This window comes from Caretta caretta, chromosome 11 (assembly GCF_965140235.1).
Source record: "Caretta caretta isolate rCarCar2 chromosome 11, rCarCar1.hap1, whole genome shotgun sequence".
Taxonomy (NCBI): Eukaryota; Metazoa; Chordata; order Testudines; family Cheloniidae; genus Caretta; species Caretta caretta.
This window is the reverse complement of record NC_134216.1, coordinates 14,515,486-14,536,789: the sequence shown is the minus strand read 5'-3', so window position 1 is coordinate 14,536,789 and position 21,304 is coordinate 14,515,486.

Genomic DNA, 21,304 nt, shown 5'->3' with positions numbered 1-21,304 from the left:
AGCCCCATGGGCAAGGGGACCCCGGAGCTCCCATGCGCTGCAGCGGTGGGTGACCCGGGAGCCCAAGCAGCAGTGGGTGCTAAACCCCACTACCCCTTTTGTCAGGGATATTTTTAGTGAAAGTCAGAGACAGGTCACAGGATGCTGTGAATTTTTGTTTATTTCCTGTGACCTGTCCCTGACTTTTACTAAAAATATCCATGACAAAAACTTAGCCTTACTTATAAGTAATATGGCAGAGGAAGAATTTGAAGAAGAAAAAGGCAGTGGCCTCATGAGATTGGGCTCTTTGTGATTTTGTAAATATGTGCATGTCTTTTTGTGATTGATTTGGTATCTTAGAACAGGTTTTTTGCAATTATTTATATAGAGGTATAAGCCCATTTATATAAAAGTATCCACCCATCTGGCCTGATTTTCAGAGGTTCTGAACACTCACAACTTCCAACTTTATATATCTCTAATTTTATTTTCTTATAGATTAAAGATGGGCCTGAACCAAAACATTGTCTTTGAACTCCAATAAAACTGGAGATTCCAGATCAGAACCTCACAACTCTGGGCCATTTTCACTCATTCTCTTTTACCTCATATATCTTCCCTTTGTATTTGTAGTCTGTATTAAAAATAAAACATTTAAAGGCTTGGATTTTCAAAAATGCCTAAGTGAGCTAGGTGCTCCATGTCTATTCACTCTCAACTGGAGATGAGCGCCTAATTCCCTTTGGAGCCTTAAATTGGAAGAAAACGTGTTGCTCTTCAATTTGTAGAAAGGTTTCAGTCCATCATGAACACTGACCACCCTGTTGAACACTATGAAAGGGGGGAAGATGGTGGGGGGTGTTGCAGTGGAGCGTAATCCCAGTACATCCCACCATTGGAGCATTAGAAGACATACCAAACTATTAAGTCGTCTTACCCGACATGGTTCTGGATGCCTGATAACTTCACTTCTTGAGTTGCTGTCTACGTTATGCCTTATGTTTGAAGGTAAAATTGTGTTTTCATGTCAGAAGAAAATATACCTGACAGTTCATAATACTGAGCAGTAGTTAACAGCTGAGCAATGTAGTTTAGGTAGATTAGTATACTCACTCTGGGGTGTTGACAGTCAGTCAGTCTAGTTGCTTAATCCAAGCACTTTTACAGTTAAAAATTGTTGCCAGAAAAAGGAAACCAGCTCTTGAGATACATTATCTCCTTTCAAGATTGTCCTGAGGGCACTTATACTCATTATCCTAACATTAAACAAGTGAAGGATTTCTTAAAAAAAATATTGTTCAATCCATTTAGAGTCCCTGGAGCTGAGTGTTTTACATTTTTGTGGCTTGAAACAATAACAGTAGCAATTAGTTTACATTTATTTATTCTTTATGGTTCTTTCCTTCTGTTTCCAGCACATTTTGAGTGCTGAAATCCTGACCAATTAACTTACTACTGCAGTATAGTAATATATTTTTTTAAAAAAGTATAAATGAAAATAGAAATACACACGATTGTTATCACAGACAGAGGGAAATCACACCATGTTAGCCACCATTTTTTTTGTAGTGTATAGTCCCTTAGAATATGGATAACAGTGTTTACACCTCTGGTGATATCACAGTTTGCTCCAGTTGAGATCTTTCCTTAGCACAGAACCATCCAAGGGATATCAGACCTGTCTGGTTTCTTCAGGCATTAGCAAGATCAGTGACTTTCTCCAAAGCTAGATGTGAAACCAGTAAAACAGCTAACAATGCAAAGAGAAGGAGTGAAAAGAAGAAAAAGCTTCCCCCCCCCCCAGAATGATAATAAGAATTTAGAAGGCCACCATATATAGAGAACATTATTATAAATTTCATTTGTTATTTTAAAAATGACAGAAGAAATTGATGTATCTGCTTAAATTTTCTCTCTTCTCCATAGCTCTAATTTGTTAGTGCAGACAATCTTCAGCTACACGATCAAAATGTCTGATTAGTAATATGCTTTATTGTAGTATATTTTTCAGCCGTTTGATGTCTCTACATGTAGTACAGCATTTCAGGCAGGGAGTAGCTCCTGTCCTGATAAACAAAGGCAGACAAAGTTGAAACTCAAGTTGTGTGGAAGGCTTTTGATGTTTAGCTGTTTGCTTTAATAAATGCTGCTTGTGTAAGACAGATTCTATATATCACGGCATAGTGTGGAACTGTTTAAAGAATGAGAGGGTTGTTTTAAGGAAAATTTCTATTCTTTGGTGGAAATTCAAACACTGAAAAAGTTCAGCTGAAATATATTGGTTTTCTGGCATTCATTTAAAAAAAATGTTAGTGAAAAAAATTTAGTTAAAAACCCAATTTTTCATCCAAAACTAGTTGCAATGGAAAAAGTTTGACCAGCCATACATAGCTTTCATTTATAGCATTTGCTGTGAATGTTTTTCTTGTCTGTTTATTCCATAGTCGTAGATGTTAAGGCCAGAAAAGACCTTGATGATGATCTAATCTGGCCTCCTGTATTACACAGGCCATAGAAGTTCATAAGCTCTGAAGTGTCCCTAGCCTCTGTGTGCCAAAAACGCTGGGAATGGGCGACAGGGGATGAATCACTTGCTGATTACCTGTTCTGTTCATTCCCTCTGGGGCACCTGGCACTGGCCACTGTCAGAAGACAGGATACTGGGCTGGATGGACCATTAGTCTGACCCAGTGTGGCTGTTCTTATGTTCTTATTTTTCCTGTTCTGTGAACTTTGGCCTGAATGAATTCCCTGTTTTTAGATTTTTTGCCCTGCTTTTGAACCCCTCACCAGAATGAAGCCTTTAGTTTGTTCTGCTTTACCAAGTCACTTCACATTCTTGATTGAGTTCACCACAAACTCTGTTTAATCCACAGACGCAAGAGCGCACTTTAGCTTTTTTTCATAAAAAAAAAAAAAAACCCTTAAAACAATGTTGGTGAAATTCGTGGCCCTATTGATGTCAATGAGAGTTTTGCCACTGACTTCACTGTGTTTTGTCCTCTTCAGGCAAATTGTCTCCATCCATGGAACAGGGTCCAAAAAACAACACCTGGCAGAACACAGAATATACTAGATGAGGTGTAAGAGTATCAGGCACTGGACAGATTATCCAGTATTGTACTCTTTATCATAGAATATCAGGGTTGGAAGGGACCTCAGGAGGTCATCTAGTCCAACCCCCTGCTCAAAGCAGGACCAATCCCCAACTAAATCATCCCAGCCAGGGCTTTGTCAAGCCTAACCTTAAAAGCCTCTAAGGAAGGAGATTCCACCACCTCCCCAGGTAACGCATTCCAGTGTTTCACCACCCTCCTAGTGAAAAAGTTTTTCCTAATATCCAACCTAAACCTCCCGCACTGCAACTTGAGACCATTACTCCTCGTTCTGTCTTTTGCTACCACGGAGAACAGTCTAGATCCATCCTCTTTGGAACCCCCTTTCAGGTAGTTGAAAGCAGCTGTCAAATCCCTCCTCATTCTTCTGTTCCGCAGACTAAACAATCCCAGTTCCCTCAGCCTCTCCTCATAAGTCATGTGTTCCAGTCCCCTAATCATTTTTGTTGCCCTCTGCTGGACATTTTCCAATTTTTCCACATCCTTCTTGTAGTGTGGGGCCCAAACTGGACACAGTACTCCACATGAGGCCTCACCAATGTCAAATAGAGGGGAACAATCACGTCCCTTGATCTGCTGGCAATGCCCCTGCTTATACATCCCAAAATGCCATTGGCCTTCTTGGCAGCAAGGGCACAGTGTTGACTCATATCCAGCTTCTCGTCCACTGTAACTCCTAGGTCCTTTTCTGCAGAACTACTGACTAGTGATTCGGTCCCTAGTCTGTAGCGGTGCATGGGATTCTTCCGTCCTAAGTGCAGGACTCTGCATTTGTCCTTGTTGAACCTCATCACATTTCTTTTGGCCAATCCTCTAATTTGTCTAGGTCCCTCGGTATCCTATCTCTACCCTCCAGCATATCTACCTCTCCTCCTAGTTTAGTGTCATCTGCAAACTTGCTGAGGGTGCAATCCACACTATCGTCCAGATCATTTATGAAGATATTGAACAAAACTGGCCTGAGGACCGATCCTTGGGGCACTCTACTTGATACCGGCTGCCAACTAGACATGGAGCCATTGATCACTACCCATTCAGCCTGACAATCTAGCCAGCTTTCTATCCACTTTATAGTCCATTCATCCAGCCCATACTTCTTTAACTTGCTGGCAAGAATACTGTGGGAGACCTTGTCAAAAGCTTTGCTAAAGTCAAGGAACAACACGTCCACTGCTTTTCCCTCATCCACAGAGTCAGATATCTCGTCATAGAAGGCAATTAGATTAGTCAGGCATGACTTGCCCTTGGTGAATCTATGCTGACTGTTCCTGATCACTTTCCTCTCCTCTAAGTGCTTCAGAATTGATTCCTTGAGGACCTGCTCCATGATTTTTCCAGGGACTGACGTGAGGCTGACTGGCCTGTAGTTTCCAGGATCCTCCTTCTTCCCTTTTTAAAAGATGGGCACTACATTAGCCTTTTTCCAGTCTTCTGGGACCTCCCCTGATCGCCATGAGTTTTCAAAGATAATGGCCAATGGCTCTGCAATAACATCCGCCAACTCCTTTAGCTGTGAAGTTATGTTTCAAGAATACAGGAATAATTATTATATAATACAAATGGTGCCCACACACTGGGTTTGACGTTCTGGATTTTGCAGCAGGAGGACAGGCCCATTGTCATTCTCACTTCTGTCTCACACAGTGGTCCCCTTTCACACTTATAGGTACAAAATGAGAGTTCATGAGGGTCAGGTCAGATGGGGATGTGTGCAGTGTGGCAATTTGTGCAGGATTTGGACCAAGATTCCCAGAGCTGGGTGGCTTCTTTCACAGCTATTAAGCTGCATGAACTCCCTGCTCTCCCTCTTCCACGCTGCACAGACCCCTGTAGAATCAGCCCCCAAGTGTATAGTTTCAAGAGTTTCTCTACAATCAGCCCTAACTTCCTTTCGTGGTCAGCACATCACATGAGTTTTCCATTTAATATGCCCTATTTTGTTTCGCAATCACCACCCTGATTGGCTGCATTTTGTATTTACTAGCAAAGTTGGCCATAAAATATCCAAATCCCTCCGTCACCTGTTTTACTGAGGATTATTCCGTATGTTATGGCCATCCTTGACACCATACACTGATATCTGCAACCAAAATTATGGCTTACGAGAGGCATCCCAACACGGATGTGGGCCTTGTGCCAGCCCTGTCCATGTCACTGGTGGGTCTTTCCCACTGGCTTTGGAGCAGACCCATAGTAATTTGAGATAGAAAATGGAGTCGATGGGGTGGCCTGGGAAATCACAAATGTTTTTGAAAAATATTTCCACTTTTCATCAACAGCAGTAACTGCTCCTTCCAAGTGCAACAGTTACAGCACCACTTACAGCCATCCGCTGTTTCATTCCGTAATGTAGGTTTCTACTGAATCATCAGTTTAAAACCTATCCATGGCTTTACTTGATAATCTTTAAACTAAATTGCAGTTTCCCTTCAAGTTTTTACTAAATCTCTGTTTCATTTAGCACTCCCTCCCCTACCCAGACCAGTTACTTTACTTTACTTACAGATGTATGTTGTTATCACATCAGTGATCATAGTTCTCTAATTGCTATCTAACTCCGCTTCTACCCTAGCAGAATATTTAAGCACTGCATTCAGCAGCTGTGTATGCTTTTTCTCTTCTTTAGGGACAGAATCAAAATAGCTGTGTTACTTGTCTATATACACTAACCCTGGCTTCTGTTCCCACATCGAAGGGCACTAGTTTTATCTTTTAATTTCTGCTGCAGTGTATACATCTGTAGAACTTTGTATTCTTAACTAGAAAATTCCCTAGAAACTCGAGTTAGTATTTTTTTTAACTCTTCCCGTTGACCATTCTAATCTTCTGCTGCTTATTTTTACTGATAGCACAGTCCTCCTTCTTAACAAAGCATATTTTCATATGCATCCTACTTCTTCTTTTGGTGTCCCTGGGGGCTTACCAACATTTGTTCCCACTGTCCTTTCCTCTGTGTGGACTATAAGTGAGAAGAATTCCATCTCCAGAGTCTCTAATTGTTCTCTGAGCAGTTCTGTAAGGTAGATTTCCTTATGTGTGACAAAGATTGCAATCAGAATTCTTACTTGAGGCATTTTGGATTCCTGTTGCAAATTTTACTCCTTTGAATGTTTCAAATGGAACAATACTGTCATCACGAGCCTCTTTAACTTGCAACCTTATTTCACATTCTTGGCTCATTTCCTAGAATCAGGTCCAAAGTAGCTACTGACTGTTACACACACTACAAAAGAAAACAAATGCATGACACACTTGCAGGCACATTGCTCTTGCCTGCTTAATTTTTTGAACCAATTAAACTCCCTCATTACCAAAATTTTGGCCTCCTGGCAAACTATTTGACTTTCTGTAGGAAGTTATTTTAAAAAAAAGTCTGTTGACTTGAACTGCCTTAGAGGTCAAGAACCACGGCTGAGATTCAAGTGAAAATCGTTATTGTCCATATTCAAACTGTGGTGTTTGCCAAAATCTGTTTGTTTTCAGACTCAGTATAGTTTGGCACTAATCTTACCTTTTCTCCTCTCACTGTAGGGGCATCAGGAGTCTATTCCAGAGAAAGAGCTGCTTAGTGGAAGGCTGGGGGCAGAGAGCAGCTTCCCCAGTTTCAGAGGTGAGATGATAAGTGGTAGGGGAAATTTTGGGTGGTGGGGGGGAATTCAGCTACACTGAAATGTTTTGCAAATTGGTTTTAGTTTCACCAAATAATTTCACTTGGAGAAAAAAATCTAAAAAACAAATGCAGGAGAGAAGAAAAATTATGTGTGTGTGTGTGTGTATATAATATAAAGTAATACCCCAAACCAAAAGAGATAAAAATAAGAGAGGGGAGAATAAGAAGCTGGCAGCGGGGGGTGCAAAGCAAGCTGAAAATAAAAATATTTTTGCTAGAAAATGTTTCACCTTGAGGAAAAGAAGGGGAAAAAAAGATCCTCCCCCCCCCGCCCCCAGTTTTAAAGACCTATTAAAGAAAAAATTCTGAGGGAAAATGCAAACACTGAAAATGCCAAGGAAAAGAGACAGCCAACTAGCAAAGGAGAAAAAAATGCGTCAGGAGAAAAAAATGTTGAAAGAAAGAAGGGATACATGGTGAATGATTATTTTTGCACCTTACTAAATTTTGAGTCCAGGATATTTTGATCACAAATATACACAAAGGGCCCCATTTGGCCATTTCATTATGGCCTCATTATGCTGCTCTGGACATATACAAGGGTTGGGCTGTATCGCTTTGGGACAATTTAAGCAAAGGTGAATTTCCCAACTGGTGCGTATCGGCTCTGTTACTCCCATTTGCAGTCCTCAGCATAGCGTATGTGTCAGCAATGTACTTGGAGCATCACAGTGCTATAGCTATTCTGGGCAGTTGAATTATGCAAGACTTGAGGCTGCTCTAACTTACGCCAGGAACCAGGTAGAGAGAATAGGATCAGAATACCAAAGCGGTCATACAGTAGATTAAAGCCATCTCTGAACCCTTTCCCCTCACTTCCCGTGCCAAAGAGAGGTCAATTGTACTGAGAATTGGGTATTCAGTATTCAGAAGACAGTTTCACAGTGGTATATAATTAAAGAACAATTGCTGAAGCCCTGGCATGGATCTGACACATACGCCTCTCTGCATTCATATATTGTCTCCACTATTTTAGGAATTTGTTGGCTGAAGTGTCCCAGCCTGATATGAGACAGTTGTACTGCTGGCATAGTCTAACCCTTCACTCTTTTATAGAGAGGAAGAATGGCCCAGTGGTTAGACTGCTAGCCACAGTCTATTGAAGCCACCCTTCAATTCCCTGCTGTCCTGCAGACTTCCTGAGTGACCTTGGCAAATCACTTAGCCTCTGTGTGTCTCAGGTTCCCCATCTGTAAAATGGGGATAATAGCACTTCCCCACTTCAGCAACCCAGCAATGTTATGAGAAGAAACACATTAAATTTTGTGAGGTGCCATGGTAATGGGGTCTCTATAAGTACCTTAGATAAATGCACCCTGCTGTTGCTGTAGGTTGGGCTAATCCTGTTAAAGGCACTCAGCAGCCAGTGATTTCTGGGAGGGTGCTCAACCTACCTCACAACCACATGGCAAAGCTTAGTTTGTCCATGTTCATTAAAGGCTTAAATCTCAGGATTAAGGCTGCAACGCAGGTCAAAGTCTGCGTGGTTCAGTTTATTTTAGCAAACTTTCTATCTTGTGTTGTTATGCCCCATCCTTTCCCTAGTTTAGACATGTCTTGTCATTCCAATAATGTCTGTGCTTAACACATATGTCCTGTTAGCATCTTAGGTCTGTCCTTGATATTTGCATGGAAGGTACTTCACTTCTCTCTTTTATCTTGCTTTACCTTTTCCAACATCACCCACATTATTACACTGCAGATATATTATCTTGGGATCTAAACAGTCCCTCTTCACACATATGTAAATTCTAAATTACCTCATTGCTAATCTAAGAAACAGGCAGCTTTCCATGTTAGCAGGCAGTCTGTTCCTATACAGATTCCTGGTTCAAAAAGGAACCTGTCTCCTTCAGAGAAAGGACGGGGCCTCTTTTGTCAATGAGAATCCCATGATTCATCTGCTGAGTCTTGCTTTGGCTTTCTCAAAGGCCCTGAGCCTGCTGTCACCTACACATGTGAGTAACATTATGCATGTGAGGAGATCCATTGACTACTAGTGTGAATAGTGCAGAAGCACCTGCAGGATGGGGCCCCAATTACGTAATCAATGATTTAAAAATGTATGCACAGTGGGAGCAGCAAATCAAATGGTTTTTCATCAGGGGGCCAAATTCTGAGGTTTCTGGTTAAGCCATCTGCCAGCGCAGTCAATGGGAATTAGCCTGAGTAGAGAAACTGATGAGGGTCAAATCCTAAAACCCTTCAATATTTTTGAGGCAGTAATAAATCATGCCATAGATGCTTTGGGGTGGGTGGAAGTAACCTTTCCTGATATTTCAGCTACCTCAAAAGTCTCTCCAAACAGATTGTACTTTTTGATCTTTCCCTTAAGTAATATTGCCACTCATGTCCCTATCATATGTCCCTTTCTCAGGCAAAGCTTGCACTGACCTCCAAAAGAGCTTTACCTGAGTAAGGACTATAGGGTTTGTCCTTTTATTAGATGATTTCGTTAAAATAAATCAGGTGCAATCTCACTACAAGACAGTTATAGCCGGCGCTATTTTTGTCCATTTATTATGGCATAGTCTGAGCTAAACTGTTTATTCAAATAGATTTAACGTGGCTAATTCCCATACATTTGCACACCCGACAGAGAAACATCAGATCTGTAATAAATCTAAGTGAAAGGAAATGTACTAAAATTCTCTCTTTAAAAAAACCCAAAATGTTGGTTTATTAATATGTATCTTCACATTAAGAACTTCATAGGTTAGTGGAGGAATTTAGATAATCAAGTACAATGTAAACACCCAGCTAAATTTCCTTCAATATTTCTGTAATAAGGGTTGGAAAACTGTTTTCAATATATTTCACAACTGGTTGCCTTGAAAATCTATTTAGTAGTATATAATGTTTACCATTAATGGAGAAAATTATCTGGTGCATGGATTCAGAATTAACAAAAGGATGTTTTCTGTTTGTTGTCATCTTGCTATGCACTCTACAATTTAAGAAACTATTTAGAAAATAGCCTGAGTAATGGCCTTCTAAGATGCCATACTAGGCTGCAGCCACTAGCAAGTGCTCTTGAATAGTTTTTCAAGGCAGAGAGTCCTTGAACCCACATGAACTGTAAAGTTTGAATCTCTGGTTTTAATTTGTTAGAAGAAGGAGAAAGAATGCAATTTATAACTAGGGAAATACTGTGCCACCAATACAGACAGGACTTCATGAAACTGGTTCTTCAGTCCAGTCAGCATTACATGATAAAAACACTATCATAGCAGAGCATTCAGTATACATTCAGAGAAATAATTGAATTTAGAAAGATGGACTTTACTTACTTTATTAGTAAGCAGGATTTAAAAAATACTGTGATCGCAAGCAGCAGTAAAGTCATTACGTCTCAGGCTAGTAATTCTGATTTCTAATATCTACAGTTTTGTTCACAGCTTTTATTGCAATATAGTTACAGCTACTTCTAAATTTCTGATCTTGTTTTTTGTCTGCTTGTTTCCATGTTTAGTCATTTAAGCTGGACATTTAAATAGAAAATTACCAGTATTCTAGCCTGTGCTGAAATCTGAACAATGTACAAATAAACTTTATTGTAGCTGACTAATCACAGCTGTCCCTTTGGGTATACAAAGAACTCTTTTTGTAATTTTCAGACACCGGAGTAAACTATTTGATCCAAGTCTTCAGTTATTTTATTTTCATATGAATTTAGATTTGATATTGTCCTAATGGTAAAACGAAAATACAGTGGGCTTTTTGTGTTGCCACTGGACAGAAGTTGTGACATAAATTAAGTAAATAAAGGAAAGCCTCTAAAAATGTGTGATAACCTTTAACATCCAGCTATCCCATTTTATAAGAAGGTGCATGCAGTGGTGTTGCCAGTATGCTAAACCATTCCTTCACATATTGGATGAAAGATTGAATAAAACTGAGAGCTTTGTTATCTTACAAAATTCTGCTTGAAGAAAACAATCTATTTTTGCTGAACTCAGTCCATACTTTTGATCACTAGTTAGAGCCATCATCCTTTAACTCCGGCACTCATTTCCCTTCCTCCCCCCAACTCCGATTCACACTTCTTGTAATTAATTTTATGGCCTTTTTAGAAAAGGGAGACCTCTACATTTTATGCTGCATTGCACAAGCAATTGAAAGTTGCAGATGAAAAAAAATCTAAGCACCAACTGTTTAGCAGGTTTTTATTCTATTTTAAATGAGCAACCCATTTAAATCAATTATCAGCTTAAAATGAGCAGCCTGATCTAATTAGTCTTAACCCCTGGTGGGTTAATGAATGCAAGTGAGGTACTGGGCAGATGTATTATCCCCCAGGATACTCTTCCACTGACCACAATGACACAGAATCCCTCTAGGTTGGTAAGTGCTATCAAGCAAAATTACTGAAAACAAGAATTACAGTGTGCCGAAGTACTAGTTCAATCAGCAGAATGACTAAGCATTGCATGGCATTTTTGGCACTGACTTTATAAGGCAAGCATTGGTATTGTTTGATAAGAAGTTTTGAACTGTCAATAAATCAGTTTTGTGCCTGTCTACAGCAGTGTTTGAAATGAGATAACATTGACCCTAGAAGCAAACATATTTGTGAATAATGCCAACTGACATCTTCTGGAAACTTGGCACGTGAGCTAACAATCATGCTCCCCTTCCCCCAATAACCCCTTGCATTTATGTAAACATAATGTCCAGTGTTCTTTATTATGTAGCCAATTAGGAAATTAATATAATACATGCAAATAGAAAATGTGATAAGTTGCAATCACTGTGGTGCAGGGAAGAAGTCACAAAGTTAATGAACGTTCTTATTCTTCTTATCCTGTAAGACATCTCCTGACTGGTTTGCTGTGAGTGCACAGATGTTTGCATTTTTTTGAAGATGACATTTCTTAGATCAAATGCTAAATCTTTGGTAAATGTTACAATTCATTATTGCGCAGAAGTTCTGCATCTGTTACTGTAGTTAATTTTTTTTCTTTTTAAGTAAATTTCTCCCAGCCCCGACCACTGTTATCAAAGTTGTTTTATAAAGATAAACTGCTAATGTTTGAAACCATGGCAAACAAGGAATTTGTCTATCAGCCTTTCATCCTAGTTTATCTAACTAAGGGCTATATCCTGTACCATTGAAATCAATAGGAATTTTGACATTGGCAGTAATAGGAGCAGAATCAGTTTTCTAAATCTCCATCAATATGTTTTTATATACAAGTGCCACCCTAAAAACTAACTTTTCCACGTGACAACAAAATGTACTGATATCTTGACATTTGTTTATTGTTCTAGTGAAGAAAATAATCAAGGATTCACCACACCAACTCTTCTCTTGTTTAATTGGGATAGACAAACTGGCATTGAGAAATTATTACACTACATGTGCACTGTTGAGTAATTTGGTGCTGATGGTTCTGCTTAAAAAGTAGAAAACTCTCCTACTGTTAATTTGCTTTGAAACTGTCTGAGTTGAGTGTCTGAAGGGAAATGGACTGAGGGTTATGCGACGATATTGAAGATCTAGTGAACATAACTGATTTAATAGAGAACTTTTTCCACTGCTTTGACTCGATGGTTGCATACATGTCTGTCAAAAAAGGTCAAAAGGATTTTTTTAAAATGGGAGTAAGGATCTCCTTTTAAAATTAGCATAAGGGCATCATCAGATGTATAAAAATGCCACTGTGCTGAGAAGACCATGCTAAGTCACATGCTATTCCTCTATTTTCTGATTTTAGTGCTTCAAACTTCAGTAGTCTCTCTGCCATTACAGTTTACATTCATTGTGACGGTAAGGTGATTATTTTCACTACCACAAAAGGATATATAAACTGAATGCATACAAATGCACACTCTTCAATTTAAAGAGACCAGGTGGGTGAGGAAATATCTTTTCTCTCTTAATATCCTGGGACCAACACTGCTACAACACTGTCTATACTATTCAGTTTGATGCTTCAGTGTAAATGGTTTAAACTATCTGCTAAGTCAAATTGGCATGCTTTGGAAAGGCTAAATAAATCTTGATAAATTTCATTTGAGAATTGATGCTCTCTTTTGTACACTAAACTTGTTTTGCTTTAAAATAAACAAACAAACAAAACCACCTTCAAAGTCCTGCTGGGAGAATTTCTACTACTTTTGAAGGGTGGGGGGAGGCAATGGGGAAGGAATAAAGAAAAATAACTCTGGTTTATTGTTTGTTTGCTTCAGAAGTGGAATTAGAACCTGATTAGATAATGATAGTTTCACCATGACTTATTGCAATAATTTATTCAGTTCACCTTGTGAATAAGTCCCATCATTAAGTAAGCTAAATTTGAGTGCAAAAATTATAACTTTTGCTAACTACAGGCAGTGTAAGTGTTTAAATACACCAATATTGGAGCATGATAATTTTTAAACATAATTACTTCTTTTATTATGCTTTGATTAGATTAAAATTAATGCATTATTAAGCCATGATATGTTCTACCATCTAGACCTCTGTATAGAAACAGATAGCAATTCTCCCCCATGCCCTTTCTCAGGTCTAAGTTAATTAAATTCCCTTTAATTATAATTTACTAAAAAGCTCCACTTTTACCACTATTATGTCTTTTGAACTTTCAGATTAAAAAAAAAAACCTAAAAATGGTCTTTTAAAGGAGAACTGAACTGTCAGCGAATTCAGGCAAAATTAATTATTTCAGCTTGATAAACCTTTTCATCTATTTGACTCCTTATACAGAAAAGCCAATTAATAATGTCAAACATGCTTTGCCTCTCGGGACCAGCAAGTTCTAATGAGTCTGTTTACTGTAGAGTGGCTAGCAGAATGAGCCTCATGTAGAAATTTTCTAATCGCGGCACACCTGTCAAGCTGAGTCTCATTATCTGTGTACCAAGGGCAAACCTCATTTTGTCAGTAGTGGTTTTTGAAGAACTAACAACTGCCTGGGGAAGCATACAGGACTGTCGGCCAGTAGATGAGTCACTTAATTACCAATCAGAGCAGCAGAAGTGAATTCCTAATGTTCTTTAGTACCAACCCTGCTAATCATTAGTATATGCAGCTTACCTTATCAGAGTATCCGGACCAACCATTTATTTTCAGGATGAAGCTTATTTACCACTTCCCTGTATGCTCTAATAGGTTATGATTGATGATGTTACTTGGTATACAGCTATTAATCAAATGCACATTATAATGCCAGTGGATCCCTCTCAGCCAATCTGGTTCCTTCCTCCCAGTCTGACTATTAGCTGATAATTGGATGGCTCTGGAGTGAGACTGACTGGACTGCGATGACATCTCTCTGTGGTGACCTTACATAGCACCCCCATTTCCTCTGAAATTTGCAATGAGCAAACCTACATATGGTCCCTAAGACCTCAAGGGCAATCCTGAACTAAACACTCTGAGAGTGGCTTATATAGTGAAAGCAGTGTATAAACATGAATTGTCTCTTCTCAATCCTGAGATAAGTGGTGGTATCCCCATTTTACAGATTGGGAAGTGGAGAAAAAAGGTCTGGATTGTGGCATACGGACATAGCCCTCCCCTGAAGCATCATGGATGCACGTTGTCCTTGTCCTCCAGGAGCTATATGTCTCGCACCGCTTGATAGACCCTCAAACTCCAGCAATATGGCATCTTCTCAACAGTGTGCTCTGTCCGCCCTTTTGAGGCTAGTGCAGGCTGGAACACTAGGCCTCTGGAAGACTTATGGTCTTATAGCCCAAGGAGACATGAATCCTGCAAAGGCATGAATGGTGTCTTGCACCTCTCCATTTCTTATGCTTTTGTGCAGGGGCTGTATACAATCTGGCCCAATGAGAAGAAGGGTTCCATCTTGCTCTCACTGAAGTCAATGGGAGTTTTGTCACTGAGCACAAAGGGAGAAAGACTGGGCCTGATGTAACACGTTCAAGGCTACAAAATAAGTACCTGATCCTTATCCAGGTGAGTATTCTCACGGATTTAAGTGAGATCGCTCAAGTGAACAAAAGTTTGCTGGATTGGTCTCCAAATCATTGCAGGAGACTGGATTTGAATTTGGAAGTTCCTAGCTAAGACAACCAGACCATGCTGCATTTCCTTATTAATACAGATATTTAACAACACTGTTCTCTCCCCAGAGCAGATTCAAGAAGTTGAGATTGTGCATCACTTATTCCATCTTATTTTATATGCAAAAAGTAGTCAGGCTTTTGCTTAACAATGAATGAAATATCTCTAGTGTAAGCCTTTTTGTATGTCCTCCTCGTAGTTTAAATTTTCTGATTTGAGCACACAGCTAAAACGCCAAACAAACTGCATATAGCAGACATTTGCTTCATTGCTGGATAGATATAGAAATCATTGGGTGAGTTCACCAGCAAAGGGAGTGAAACAACATACCAAAAAAAAAACAAACAAAAAAACCACACCACACTTTCCAAGACTGTTCTGGAAGAATAGACTCCAGCCCACGAGAGTCAGTGTCTGCAGGTTGTAGCACCATGTTTATACAATGGAGATCAACCAGAGAACATTGTTTGGACTCCATGGTTGCACCTGTCCTTTGAATCATGTCTAGGGTGCTTGATTTTAGATTTAAAAACATAAAAGAGGATTCTCACCTATTGGGACTCCAGCTGCATTCACCTCTTGTTTGTGTTAAGCTTATGCTCTCTGCAATTAAGCAAAGAGAACTCTCTAATTCTAACCAAATTAATACAAGGCTAGGAAAAACAAAAGGGGGAGGAAAAAACCCCAGCTACACAAACATCTGTGTTCTTCTGTCACACTGTCTTACTCAGAAATAATTCAGTTCCCTTGTTGGGAGTCACACTGTAGTTTATCCACTGGGGAAGGGGATTATTGCTTCAGACAAAAACAGGTACAGGCATGATCTAATCCTAATGAAAAAAAAAATCTACCCATAACATTTTCTGGATTGTAGGAGGAAGGTCTGGTTCAGCAAAACTATACCAATGTAAAGACTAACAAATTTATTTGGGCATAAGCTTTCATGGGCCAGAACCCACTTATCTGATGAAGTGGGTTCTAGCCCACGAAAGCTTATGTCCAAGTAAATTGTTAGTCTCTAAGGTGCCACGAGGACTCCTCATTGTTTTTGCAGATACAGACTAATACGGCTACCACTCTGAAACCTATACCAACGTAGTTCTCTATTATCCACTGAAGGCTGTGCTAACATTTTGAAAATATCCTTTCTTTCTTTCTTTCTTTCTTTCTTTCTTTCTTTCTTTCTTTCTTTCTTTCTTTCTTTCTTTCTTTCTTTCTTTCTTTTCTTTTCTTTTTTTTGCCTTACAATTCCTCATTTAGGCTGTGATCCAGGAAAGCACTTAAGCGCATTGAAGTCAATAGGACTGATCACATGACTGAAGTTAAGCATGTACTTAAGTGCTTTGCTGGAGGAAAACTAGGGGAGGATTCATAAGAATATTTAGCACTTACTGTGTCTATAGCACTTCACCAGCTTAAAGCACCTTTTGCTAAACTATTGGTGTGTATTACGTACAGCAACTTCAGTGCTGAGCAGTGCAAGAATAAAGGTAATGACCTAGGGAGAAGAGGACCTGGGCAGCTAGCAAAATAGAAGTGAGCCCTGTAGAACGGGACTGAAAGATGTGTGTATTAATTTTGTGCTCTCTTCTCTCTTTGCTACTTTCACGTTTTTAATTTCATTCTTTTAACATTTTCCCCTTCCTCCACTGAATTGTAACACTGACAAAAGACTGGACATCCCTGAATGTTAGTCTTGTATTTATCCACAGTATAGCTCCAGCAGAAGATTTCCCATTTTACCTCATCAAACAGCATCAACCCTCAGTTGAAAAGACTAAACTTAGGACTCGAAGAAGCATCAGCATCCACACCCATTTAATCTTTGGCCTTTCAGCTTGATCATCTCGGCAAATTTTGGTTTGTTTTGTGATACAGACAATTGGACAGAGCTGGTCAGGAATCTTCTGTGTGTGTGTGTGTGTGTGTATTGTGACAGGGTCAGGCCAGATGGTTATAGGAGAATAATAGAAGGCAGATATATTAGCCCCATGCTAAGTAGGTCCCTTTTCCCTGGGTAAGGTAACAGGGTAAGTTTTTTTTTTTTTTTTTTTATTTTTTATTTTTCTGTCTTTAATATTTTACCAGAGATTGAACCAACCTCATTTATGACAGTGGTGCTTTATCAACAGGAATAAAGTATGTGACAGGGTCAGGCCAGATGGCTATAGGAGAGTAATAGAAGGCAGATATATTAGCCCCAGGCTAAGTAGGTCCCTTTTCCCTGGGTAAGGTAACAGGGTAAGTTCCAGAACAATCAGGAACCTTCTGGAGATAATTAAGACAGGCTGATTAGAACACCTGCAGCCAATCAAGAAGCTGCTAGAATCAATTAAGCCTAATCAGGGCACCTGGGTTTTAAAAAGGAGCTCACTTCAGTTTGTGGTGTGCATGTGAGGAGCTGGGAGCAAGAGGCACTAGGAGCTGAGAGTGAGAACGCGGACTCTTGGAGGACTGAGGTGTGCAAGCATTATCAGACACCAGGAGGAAGGTCCTATGGTGAGGATAAAGAAGGTGTTGGGAGGAGGCCATGGGGAAGTAGCCCAGGGAGTTGTAGCTGTCACACAGCTGTTCCAGGAGGCACTCTAGACAGCTGCATTCCACAGGGCCCTGGGCTGGAACCCGGAGTAGAGGGTGGGCCTCCCAACTCCTGGTCAGACAGAGGAGGAGTCGACCTGGACTGTGGGTTCAGAAAAACGGCCAAGCTGAGGGCTGCCGTGAAGCTCCAAGGCGAGCAAATCCACCAATAAACGCAAGACCCACCAAGGTAGAGCAGGAACTTTGTCACTATATATATATATATATATATATATATATATATATATAATTACAGAAAATGCAGTTTCAATTTTTTCTGCAACATTTTTATTTTATTTTATATTTTTCAGATGGGAGCATCTAAATGAAATATTCCATTTCAGGTCACACTGACCCAAATATAAACATTTGGTTAGTCTGTGTCCACTTGAGCTGCTCTTGTGCATTGTTGTGGTTATTCTTCTTTTGTGGGCCATGCACCCTGCTGGAGTATGTTTCTATTTATACCGCCTCTCTGACTGAATTGCTGTGGTGCATCCTGGGAGATATAGTCTGGCTGGGAAGCCAGGCCCATACAGGAGAATGGGGGGCACAAGGCACCTGACTACGACTCGTATGAGGCACTGTGGCAGCTCTGGGAGGGATACAAATTAATGTAGAACCAAGCTGAAATGTTTTGTTTTGTCTGAAAATGTCCAAAAGGAAATGGTGAAACATTTCCAAGCTGAATATTTTTTGGAACTTTCCATTTTGTGAAAAACCTTGATATTATGACTTTTTACTTTTGGCTCCTAAACAATGGGACAAAAATTCTGGTTTTATGTATGTATTTATTTATTTTAACCATCTCTACACCTGCCTCCTAGTCCTGAACTGAAAACACCCACTCATTCATTCACACAAGAAAGAGAGTCAGCAAACGGTTATTACAAGCCTGTTCAATCTTTTGAAGCACAACTTCTTCACACAACGCACAGTCAACCTGTGGAACTTTGTTGCCATGGGATGTTGTGAACACCAAAGATATAACTGAGTTTAAAAAAGAATTAGATGAGTTCATGGAGGATAGGTCCATCAATGGCTATTAGCCAAGATGGTCAGGGACACACCCTCACACTCTAGGCGTCCCTAAACCTCTAAACTGCCAGAAGCTGATGTGACTCTGGCAGACCAGGTGCCAGCTCATGCCAAGCTCCCTAGGCCTCAATGAACACTGACAGATGCATAGCTAGAAACCAGTCTGGCTCACCCGTGTGTTAGCACTGTTAAAATAGAGATTAAGTTCACAAGAATATGTTTAGTGTTTGGACTTGATGAAGCGCTTGTAGGATGCAGTATGTATTGATCTCACTTTTAACATCTTAGCTCGTGGTATAAAATTATACTGAGTGTTTGCATTGTAAACCTTCATAATTGCGTAGCTCACCAAACAGGAAAGAAGCATTAATTAATGTAAAGTGCTGGTCCTGCACACAAGCAGGCTCACTGAAACCAAATGAGACATTATGAAACATCAAAGTACAAAGATTTTGTTGACTGCCCCCCACCAATCCATGAAGAGAAGACAGGTGCTGACACTTGTTCCATCAGTTTGAACTCTGAGGAAGATGATAAAAATCCCTGACCAGAAGAAGAAACTGCATCACTATGCTGCTTGGAATTTGCAGAGGGCAATACTTCTAAGCATAAGCAAGGGATCCCCAAGCAGCTTGGGTTAGCCCTAAGGACATAGAGAGCTTGCATATTATAGCAGCTTCTATCACCTTTTGAAACCTAGGACTGTAATTCAGTTGTGGGTGTATATTTACCTGCTTTAACTTTGTCAATAACTCCCATTTCTTCTTCTTAGTTCATAAATCTTTAGTTAGTTTATTACAGTTAGTTTATTAATGCCTGGCTACAGGCATTGTCTTTGATGAGAGATCTAAGCTACAAATTGACCTGGAGTAAGTGACTGGTCTTTTGGGACTGGGAGCAACCTGAATATTGTTGTGAGTTTTGATGTAAGGGACGATCTATCACAAAGGCAAGCTTGCCTATGTGACAAGATGGACTGGAGTACCCACGGTGACTGTCTGTCACTCCATGTTAAGACTACTTGAATCAGCATAAGTGATGTTACTCAAGGGAGTGTCTAATTCACACCACTAAGCGACATAACTTATGTCAACTTACGCTGTAGTTTAGCTATGGCCTAAGCCAGTGTAGCAGGCGAGTTACATCGGTGGGAACTGCATTTTAGTGTAGACCCTTCCAGAGTTAGGTCGACGTATGCTGCCTTACGTCAACCTCACTCTGTAGGGTAGATGAGGGCTAAGTCCAGCTTGTCTGGGAGGCAAGATAGACCGGAATGCCCAAGGGGACTGTCTGTGACTCCATGGAAAGACTGTTAGAGTGCTTTAGGAGTTCACACTTGTTACTGGGTTGGTGAAATCTAATCATAGACGATACAACCAGCTTGGGGTTTGTGCTCGGCTTCTTGACAGTCTGCTCTGAGGTTGGCACTCATGGTTCTGAGCCACTCCAGACAGCACAACAGTAATATGGCTACAGCTCAAAACACTGTGCTAGTATTCTAAATGCATATTCTGGCCTCTCATGGGTTTTTGTGGTGCATGTGATTTAAAAACACAAACTGTGAGCCAGAGCCTCAGCTGGTGTAATTGGGCACAATTCTGCTCACTTGATGGAGCTAAGCCCACTGACACGAGTTGAGGATTTAGCTCCTGCGACTAAGAGAAGCAGTCTGAGAAGTTCCCGAAGTCCAGTGTCGTTGTTCAGCTCATACCACACTGGAGAAGCAAAAAGTGTACCTGGATACTTTGCTGGGGTGGGGAAACAATACAGAGAGACTTGAGCAAGATTTAACAATTATTAGGTCACTTCTTGCCTGGAGATACTGACCCCAAAATGTCCACAAAAGTACTTAATACAATTCTGCTGCAACTTATTTTAGAAGACCACGTGCATTAATCAACTAATCTCTATCACTGCCTGAAGTGGTTGCTTTAAACCGTTTCAGTGTATGGAAAATAATAGGGTGCTTATTAAAATGTAGTATACGGTAATGCTAAGCATGGACATTAGTCCATAACAGAATAAGAGGTAGGGTTGTGTGTTCCATGGGGGAAGGTACTCCTGGCTTTGCTAAGCTTGCTGATTTGCATAATTCTCTGACTCTTCTATTTAATGATTGCCAGGCATGCTTCCTGTCATAAATATAAAGGGAAGGGTAAACACCTTTAAAATCCCTCCTGGCCAGAGGAAAAACCCTTTCACCTGTGAAGGGTTAAGAAGATAGGATAACCTCGCTGGCACCTGACCAAAATGACCAATGAGGAGACAAGATGCTTTCAAAGCTGGAGTGGGGGAGAAACAAAGGCTCGCTCTCTGTCTGTGTGATGCTTTTGCCAGGAACAGAAAAGAAATGGCATATCAAGGTTCCTTCCCCACTCTGAACTCTAGGGTACAGATGTGGGGACCTGCAAGAAAACCCCCAAAGCTTATTTTTACCAGCTTAGGTTAAAACTTCCCAAAGGTACAAACTATTTTACCTTTTGCCCTTGGACTTTATTGCTGCCACCACCAAGCGGCTAACAAATATATAACAGGGAAAGACCCCGCTTGGAAACATCTTTCCCCCCCAAAATCCTCCCAAACCCTACAACCCCTTTCCTGGGGAAGGCTTGATAAAAATCCTCACCAATTTGCATAGGTGAGCACAGACTCAAACCCTTGGATCTTAAGAACAATGAAAAAGCAATCAGGTTCTTAAAAGAAGAATTTTAATTGAAGAAAAAAATAAAAGAATCACCCCTGTAAAATCAGGATGATAAATACCTGACAGGGTAATCAGATTCAAAACATAGAGAATCCCTCTAGGCAAAACATTAAGTTACAAAAAGACACAAAAACAGGAATATACATTCTATTCAGCACAGCTTATTTTATCAGCCATTAAACAAA